The sequence below is a fragment of the Mus caroli genome, chromosome 8, assembly GCF_900094665.2.
Source record: "Mus caroli chromosome 8, CAROLI_EIJ_v1.1, whole genome shotgun sequence".
NCBI lineage: Eukaryota > Metazoa > Chordata > Mammalia > Rodentia > Muridae > Mus > Mus caroli.
This window is the reverse complement of record NC_034577.1, coordinates 14,321,363-14,329,770: the sequence shown is the minus strand read 5'-3', so window position 1 is coordinate 14,329,770 and position 8,408 is coordinate 14,321,363. Positions and strand designations below refer to the sequence as shown.

Here is an 8,408-nt window from a genome sequence, read left to right as displayed (position 1 = left end):
TCATCAGAAAGTAGACATAAAAATGAAACTGGTACCGGCAGGTAGTAGGTGTGTTCTCTGCATATGTGAACAAAATACTGAGCATCTCAGGGATNATCTCTTCTCAGGGTCTCACAGAGGTCCCTGTTGTCAGACAAGAAACACATCTTAAGGCAGGAAGGATGACTGGACTTCGTGTGCCCATGAGGGCCCATTGTGAGACAGAAACATACATGAGATACAGATTACACAGCCCAAGCTTTCTCAGAGGCTATTGAAAATACATACATATAACAAAATCTTGTGTGGTGGTTTTCTAGCAGTGTGTGTGTGTGTGTGTGTGTGTGTGAGAGAGAGAGAGAGAGAGAGAGAGAGAGAGAGGGAGGCAAGAATGTGTGTGTTCTATCATATATTTGTTTATCATCTACTATTTATCCACCATCCAGTTATTTTTCTATTACCTATTTGTCTATCATCTGCATTTCTATCATCCACTCATCCATCTGTCCNTCCATCCATCCATCCACCCATCCATCCATCTGTACATACATACAACTATCTAGTTATCAATCTAGCCTACTGTTCTAGTCTATTCCTGGTCTGGCTATTTGTCTGAGTCCCCAGAATAAGGACAAGTTACTTCTTGTTTTCTCTGTCAAGGCCTCTCCTGATCTGCTGTAGTGATCCTCCTTCTGATAGGTTCCTTTTAAAAACTTTATGAGAAAGAGATTCTTTGTTTTCTTCCCTGGAACAAAATTAATCCAAGAATTTCAGTAGTCTGTATGTTTTCTACAATCATGATTACAACTTCTTCAGGCCGAGCTCTCCATCTGTCCTAGGAACTGGTCCCAGTGGACCATTAGATATCAGGATGCCATTCCTTTAATTGTACACACATACAAATTTTCTAAAAATAGATTCTATGTTTTCTCCTCATTTTCCTGATTACATTAATGTGACTTGAGGATGTAACAGACAAGAGCACTGATGTTCCAGCCTGTGCTTTAAAGTACTTGGTCTGGCACAGAGAGTACATAGTGTCTTATAAATCAGGACAACTGTACCCTCTGTTTTACAGGCAAGGAGTGTGAGGCGCATAGACAGAAGAGAAGCCAGGTTATGGCACTACCTGTTGGATGCTGCATGGGTACCATGAACCTCACTGATCTGTGTTGGTGTATTCNTTTAGCTATTTTATTGGGTTCTATTATATACTACCACTCCAACCCTCATTCTTACACAATCCCAACACTCCAACACTAGGTAAGAAAGACAGAAGGTTAGAGAGAAAGGGGGTGTAGGCCTCTTTAGATTAGTTCCTGTTGATTATGAGCATTGGATTCCTTGGGGGCAAGTTCAATCTCCATCATCAGGATATGCATCCCCAACTTCTCCTCATTTCTTAGCTCACAACTACTTGACAAACTGATACAACAGCAACCAGGAGCAGCAGCCTCCCTAGGCTCTCTCAGGCCTCTCCCATTTATACCCTCTCTAGAGTCNCAAGAATTAAACTACTAGCAGCTAGCAAATATCTTACCCCTGCTAATGTGCATGAGGCAAATCATAGTTAAGAGCTATGGACAAACTGAAGCAGTCCCATACCCCACACCTGGAATTAAAACAAAAACACATTCACATAATATAGCATAGCATAGCATAGCATAGCATAGCATAGCATAGCATAGCATAGCATAGCATAGCAGAGCAGAGCAGAGCAGAGCAGAGCAGAGCAGAGCATAGCATAGCATAACTTGGCTTTTAAAGAAGCCAAAATTCTCACTACAGATATTACTCAGGTTTCATGTTGTTTTCATCCAATTTATGCTAAAAGTATATTTTCTTAAGCATGTAAGTAGCAACAGAGGAGAGAATATGGAGGAAGCGAGTGAGGGCCACATAAAGGTCANTACAGCTTGGTTAAACACCATGAACGTACGAACCATTTGGGTTTTGTTGAACTCAGGCTCACCTAGTGAGTCTGGAGAGGACCTTGAGCCTCTGCAATTGGAGATGGCTCTCTCATGATGCTAGCATAGCCCAAGGAGGCAGGAGACAGGATCCTAGCCTGAGAGTTCTGGGATGGGTTAGGACATGAACAGGAGGTGTGGGCATGAACCGGAGAGAACTTGAGAATGCTGCCGCAGACCTACAACTCTTGACAGATTGGCCATGAGTGGCAAGGAATCGGAAGAGAAGGATGACCTGGAATTCTCTAGCCTGGGAAATGCTTTTGACTTCCAAAGCACCAAACTCTCCAGCAAAACAGTGAGGTTTTGGAGACATAGGGTCTGTGTTTACAGCCTAGAGTAAGGAATGCCCATTTGGGAATCTGTGTTGCAACTGTAAATNTGGCCATAGTGTGACTGTTTAGAGTAATGAGCAGATGAAGGAGGTAGAGTTCAGAAGTAGAACTTTGGAATATGTTGGATTTAAATTATCACAATGCAGGATACTAGGAGAATAGGAAGGAACTGAGGAGAGGTCTGTGTAGTATTTCCAAGGATACTGTCACANAGACTCAATGANCTTCCTCTTTACTCATTCATTTACTCGGCTCTTAAAGGGGGTGATGTCTTTAGAGATTCTTGATCTTTGGGTAACAGAGTAGGGAGAAGAAAACACAGTCTTGCTACTGTTCAGTATCATTGAAACAAAGAGGAAAAATATCTTTTTCTGACTTCTGTCAGGGAATCCAAGTTGAAACGGGTCAGGAAAGTCTATGTTTATGTGTGTGTGTGTGTGTGTGTGTGTGTGTGTGTGTGTGTGTGTTTATATGCCTATGTGTTTGCATGCAAATGTGTGCACATGATTCCTGTGTGAGAGTGCAGACTCCCACATGCCCCAGCATGCTTGTAGAGGTCAGAGAAGACATTAGGTGTCACCCTTCCTTGCCTTTCACCTTATCTGAGACACAGTTTTTGGTGGTGTCTGTTGTTTGCTCTTTTAAGGCCATAGCTGGTCCATAGGCTCTTGGGAATCCTCTCATTTCTGCTTTTCATCTTGCTGCAAGAGCAATGGGACTCTGACACCAAGGTTAGATGTGGGCTCTGGGGATACAAACTTGAGACCTCATGCTTGCAGAACAGGTCTTTACCCAGTCAGTTATTCCAAAAAGTACATCTTTTCTATAACATTACTGGTTCTCATTTGTTCCTTTTCATCAAAAAGACCAGCTCTTGTCCTGCTTGATCAATACCAACATTCATTTGCCTTTTTAAATTTAAATTCAGTCAAGCACACTTGATTCACAATCCTTGGGTTAGTTCTGGTCACAGTCTGGGTCATCAGAACTGTAGCATCAGGTAAGAAATTAAAACTCACTTGTCTCTCAGCTCAAGGCAAGTGCTGGGAATGGAAGACTAACTGATAAAAACTTGAGGTGATTTGTCTGAAAATTGATTATTTTTTCTGTAGCAAGCAACCATGCTATCTGTATCTTTTGAAGTGGAAACGTAGAAATTGTAAAACAAAAGGAATCCAAGGCAGGGATGGATGGACAGCGCCTTAGAATCAAGAGAGTAGCAGAGCTGCCTTCTCTCCCTTCCAAGCCTCCTGACAGGAGCCAGTGCTATGAAGCACTCTCTTCTCCATCCTGAAGGATCTTGTAGTATGACTCAGTTTCTCCAGGAAAGTAAATACATGAGGAAGGGCAGACTCTGTTGGATCAAGGAACACCAGAATAGATTCATGTGAGTTAACAGGGATCTCAGAGTTGGGATGTGCAAAGGCAGAGACGGGCTCCCTCTGACAGCTTTCTGGTAGACAACTTTCTCAAGTGCTTTTAGACCAGCCCTGCCTTGCCACTGCAAACCAAATATGTTAGAAGTTTATCATCTTAATACTTTTGTTACCTACATAGTCTTTTTTTCTTTCTTTCTTCTGTTAGCTCTGTTTTTTTTTTAAGCCTTGAGAATAGAATCAAAGGCTAACAAGTGAATCTTTGCATTTAATCCCTCTGCCCTTGAACTTTCTGTTTTTTTCTTATTCTTTGATCATATTCTTGTTTACTCTCTTCCTCTTTTCTAAGAAGCACACATAAATAAACTTCCAAGAGTGCATTAAGAACATAATCAGTCTATTTTGTCTAAACCCAGAATACACAGAGTGTTTTAACATCTATGAAAAATATAGCCGAATCGCAAGTATTCATTTGATTAAGTGCATTTTCTTCTGTTTTTGTTAGGCTTACCAAATTGCTCCTATTAACGTAATGTTCTCATGCATTATGTAACAGCTGAGAGCAAAGTGTAAACTCAGAGAGCCCCACATTGCAAGAAGCTGTATCACTCCCATAGAAGGTGGGAACACTGTAGACCAAATCCCTGCAGGCTATAATGCAATGTACCTGTAATGTGGCCACAAATAGCCTAGTCTCCAACCGCAGCTCATATCAAAATATTTCACCAAAGTTAATTAAATTCCCCAACATTTCTTTAGAGAAGAACAAGGTATTATGATTTTAAAAATAGATCTGTAAACAGAAGTAATAAAGAGTTTGGAATACCAAACTTAATGAAACAAGAAAAAGGAGAAATACATTAAGGGAAACACTATAATGAATCATAGGCCGTGGGATGTAATCTGTCTTCAGAGACTGCCTTCGTTTTAGGGGAGAGGACTGCACTCCACTGCTGTTACATAAGGTTACAGAACATCATCTTGCTACACGTTCCTGCTCCATGAACATAACTTTAGAGCATGTTAGGCACTGGGGATGCTNCATTCATTTCTAGCCAGCTAGGGCACTCCTGGGTGCTCTGAAATGGTAATATCCCTCCAGTAATCTTGAGTTCAGAGGCTATCAGACCATGTAGAGATTAAGCTGGTCCTTAGGAATTACTCAAATGGTCCAGGACCTGGGATGCTCAAACTTACAGTTCGGGAAACTTAATTTTGACCATTTACCCAGAAGTGGTTAGGCTCTGGCAAATAGATAGATGCTAAAGGATAGCTTATGTACTGAAAGTTGGAACCTGTGTGTGACTGGACTCACTAAAACNTGAGGAATTCCAAGCATGGGAACCACACTGGGGAAAATGAAGATATCAGTAATTATAAGAAGCAGCATCCCTCACAGTAAGGTCCATGCAGAAATTCTAGTATTGCCCAAGACAATTCTGCTAACGTTACTGCCCTGAAGATGCCTGTATCTTCTTCCACAGAACTGAAGCTCAAATAACAAGTTGCTGGAAACGACCCACTGGGGAAGTGGAAGAATTTCACCAAGCCTTGTTGGATAGAAAATGATACAGTGGAAAGCATTCTGGTTAAGACCTTTGGGATGTGAGTTCTAATCTCTGATGAGGTATTCTGTGCTTATATAACTCAGGGAAAGTTGAGAGATTGCTCTGAGATTCGGCTTGCTTATCTCTAAAGGGTTGAAGTTTTCCCTGCAACACTCTTCCCAGTACTTACAGTTTCAGACTTCAAGGAAATTTCTAGACTTGTAACCCCTTCTCTTGTCTCCACATTGCTTGCAGAGTCACCACGTTTATCACCTCTCAATTTATCATGCCCCTAGGATGATGGAGATTTAAGTTAACTGTATTAGTCAGGATCTCCTGGAAAGCAGATTTGAGACACAGAGCACAATATTGACGGTATCTCTGGGGACCCAAAGCTGGAGACTTGAGAGTGGGAAGAGCAGCAGCATAGCAAACAGGAGCAGCTACAGCTGGTGCAATTCATCCGCTCAGCATAGGAAGGATGCTTGAGAGATAAGCAAAAAGAAAATGTTCCTTAGAGCATTCCCCAGAGGGAGTCTGTCTGTCTGTCTGTCTGTCTGCCTGTCTGTATTACATGGGAAATAACTTCCTTGCATGCTTAAGTGGCATTTTCTAACTGCTTAAGTCACACCTCAACCTATATTTGAAATTATACAGGCTCTATTATTAAACTTAGTTCCAAATGACTTGTAGATGACCTATTCCCTCTTTCTGGGTTGAATGCTGTGACATGAATCCTGGTTTTACTTTCCTCTGGGAAATGAAAAGATCTTCATTTTATTTCAATGGGAGAGGGGTACAAAATCAAGCATGCAGTTAATTCTTTTCTTCTGGAAGCTTATGGTCCCTGAGAACTTCTACAAATCTCTGAATAAAGGGTTTGGTAGCCAGCTAAAGTTTCTGTTGCTCTGATTGATAGAAGCACATACATGATACCACCTTCTCTCCCCTTGACTATTTATAAGAAGCTCCCCTTTGTCCCTTCAGCCTACCTAGGTTAGCAGCACAGTAAGTTGACACAGATATTGATGTCTGAGATATCTAAACACATAGATTGTTTCCTCTCATTGCATGGGANTTTATCTGTCTCCCTAGAGAGTCCCACCAATCTCTTATCACAAAGAGCTAAAAGTGCCCAAAGCTAGTTATAGTTCTCACCATAGAAGAATCTATATTGTTTCCTGAGGCATGATGTCTTCCTTTTAGGAAGTTAGAACACTGATCTACTAGACTATACCAGGAAAGCTGTGATAGTAGCTGTTTCCAGCCTACTCATTGGTACATGGACTTTAGGTCATGTTGAGACATGACGATCCTGTACAATACAGATTTGGGACAAATTCCCCTCTTCACCTGATTTCACTGCACCCCACATCTAGCCTGCAGCTAAAAGTGTTGTTGTTTTATCCTTAGATTTCTGAGTCTTTGAGAAGTCTAAATGGAATATCCTGATGCATGGAGACATCAGAGGAGAGCAGGTCCACTTTAGGCAAGTTTCAGAAGTCTATTGCAGCATGTCCATAGAATGAACACAGTCTATTNTTTTCAAGGAACAAATGGTCATGCTGGAGGTTTGTGTGTCTGAGATTGTTGTGATTGGGAAGCTCTCTGCTTAGTCAGATTATACCTTAGTCAAGGTATGATTCATTGTCACAAGTAGGTACCAGCTGCCCACTCCAACTCTACTCTTTCTATCACAGCTGAGATTACATCAGCTCTGCCTGACTATAGAGACATCCTGTGGACTTTACTTGTTGGAGAGCCTGAGATCCTTAGTAACCCAGAGTCCCAGATCTGTCACAGTGTCTTTGCCACTTCTGTCAAATTGAGGCTAGACAGCACTTTTTTATTTTTTTATTTTTTCTTTAATTAAAGATGCTGGGTAACTCATTTACCAGTATGTATCTATGCCTTAGTGTCCTCTGGGATTTATCTATAAATCTACTCTGATCTTCCTACTTTCAGATTTCTGAATGTTCCTTCTCACTGTATTAAAAAAACTTAATAGGGCCCTTTCTTATATTGTACCTCAGAGGGCTTCCTCAAACATTTATTTCTAGTTTTAGGAATTCCTGACAGGGCATCAAATTCAAAGCACAGATAGATCCCCAGTGTTGAGACTTCCCCACGTCCAGTGTTCTATCTACCCAGTTCTGTACTTTTGCCTGAATTTGTGTCAGATCATCTTTTATAAATATATCGATCCTTCAGCATGCCTCTGCTTCTTCACTCTGGTTTCCATCCTGGTATGATGAACCTGGGTCAATAATAAGACTTGAGTAGAAGGAAAGTCCTATTGTGGAAGAGCTACTACACTTATAACCACCATATCACCTTCAAGCAAAGGTAGTCTTTTTCTTCTGTGCAGGAGAAGAGTTGGTCATCTGCTTATGAGTGGAGTGTCCAGGAGAACTTGGGAGTTACAAGCTTTAGGGTTGATTTGTCAAAATTTCTCTACCATACTCTAGTGCTTTTTTTTTNCCCNGATGAAATGTTTCTGAAGATGCAGGCTTTCTTCCTGATTGCTTGTGTAGCTAGTCTGGCACTGAGAATGACTAGGTCTGAATTAGTTGCCTTCATGTTGCTCCATAAATATATCTAACAAAAAACAGCACGAGGACGGAGGGATTCATTTTTATTTATATTGGAGAAGATATATTTTTTGTTATCATGAGGAGGGCATGGCAGCTGTTGTGTGAGTTGACTGGCCAGTTAGGGAACAGAGAAGGAATAGAAAGTGAGGGGGCAGGCTATAATACTTCAACACCTCCCCCTAGTGATACATTTCTTTAACTGAAGCTCTACCCTCAAAAGTTTCCACAAACTATCTGAAATAGCTGGCACAGTTTAGGATGCAGAGTTCAAACATGGGAGCTTCAAAGGATATTTTATATTACAAGGAAAAAAAAGTCCTTTGNTAAAAATGTCCATAAACTTTAGACTCCTTGGCCTGTTATCTTTGACCACACTGTGCTTCATGTTTTCAGTTTCTCTAGAGCAGACTCCTTACTTTATGTGGTCAACACTTCCCCTTGGTCTCATATTAATTGAGAATCTGTGATTATATGGTCACTGAGTCAACTTTGGTTTACTTATCTCTAATGGGAACAATACTGACATTTTCAAGCCCTTCAGCCACCAGCAACCTGCATACGTGTGTACAGACATGCATTCTCAAATATGTGAAAACACACACACACA

General features: G+C 41.1%; 1 pseudogene; it reads left to right on the top strand.

Annotated features, from left to right (window-relative positions):
* Window positions 1-2,151: 2,151 nt before the first annotated feature.
* The window catches only part of LOC110300129, an 11,532-nt pseudogene continuing 5,275 nt past the window's right edge, over window positions 2,152-8,408 (top strand).